Source organism: Neofelis nebulosa, chromosome 12 (genome assembly GCF_028018385.1).
Source record: "Neofelis nebulosa isolate mNeoNeb1 chromosome 12, mNeoNeb1.pri, whole genome shotgun sequence".
Taxonomy (NCBI): domain Eukaryota; kingdom Metazoa; phylum Chordata; class Mammalia; order Carnivora; family Felidae; genus Neofelis; species Neofelis nebulosa.
Genome location: NC_080793.1, coordinates 65,062,194 through 65,063,331, shown reverse-complemented (window position 1 = coordinate 65,063,331; position 1,138 = coordinate 65,062,194).

The following is a 1,138-nucleotide window of genomic DNA, read 5'->3' as shown; positions in this document are numbered from 1 at the left end:
GTTCAGGATGGCATATACGGCTAATTTTGCCTGACAGTCTTTGGAATCTCATGTCTATATTTCCCCATACATACAGAGCTAAATTTGATTGTCTTTTGTTAATCTGTCTCTCATGTCCATTTTTTTACATTTATTTATTTATTTTGAGAGACAGCAAGTGTGAGCAGGAAAAGAGCAGAGAATCCCAAGCAGGCTCCACACTATCAGTGCAGAGCCCAATATGGGGCTCAAACACATGAGCCATGAGATCATGACCTGAGCTGAAATCAAGAGTTGGATGCTTAACCAAGTCACCCAGGTGCCTCATGTCTTCTTGGTCCAGCTAACAGAACTTTGAAGGGTAGAGGAAAACTTTTTCCTCCCCAACAGTATCAAAACCCCTCTCCCACTGTTGTCTGCAGGGCTACATTTCCTTGTCTGTGGGGCAGGGTATGGTTGGGTCTAGAGGCTGGAATCAGAAGAGACATTCCTGACTCCTACACACCCATGTTTCTTCCCCATCTTTCAGTGTTGGAAATCTAGGAACCAAATTCAAAATGGCATCTCTGGACTTTCCTGAAATTCTCTGTGCTGTTCTAACAAACAATATCACTGTTATATAGGTGATATAAGGCTGACACATACTGCCCAGGGAAGAAGTACATTTAATGTTTTGATTTCTTCCTTTCTTTAACAAAAACTTGTTGTTCCCATCCATTTCTGCTAGGGCAGAAATAAAGTCCACTTGGGGAGGAGACCATTTTGTTTGCACTTTAGCCTGGTGCCTGGTCAGGATGTCCCATTGAGTACAGCATAGCCATGGTGGAAATGCACAGTGTGTGTAGGCCTAGGCTTGCACGAACAAGGTGCTCCAGCCTCCACATTGGCTCTCATAAGATTTTCAACCATGGCCAGGTCTTCTTAGTGCAGAATGATTACAAATTTGATAAAACTTCACTGGATCACATGGTTAGTAGAGCCTTAAGTTAAGAGGTGAGTCTGAATTGAAGAAATACTTTTTGCCTAATAGAGGTTACATTTATTATTAAACAGATTGTGAAATCAGTACCCTTTGTGGGATCAGCCTCCTTTCTCCCAGATACCCAAGCTGGAAAAATTAGAGTGCTTGGGAAATTTCTCTCTTTCCTTTATGCCCTAG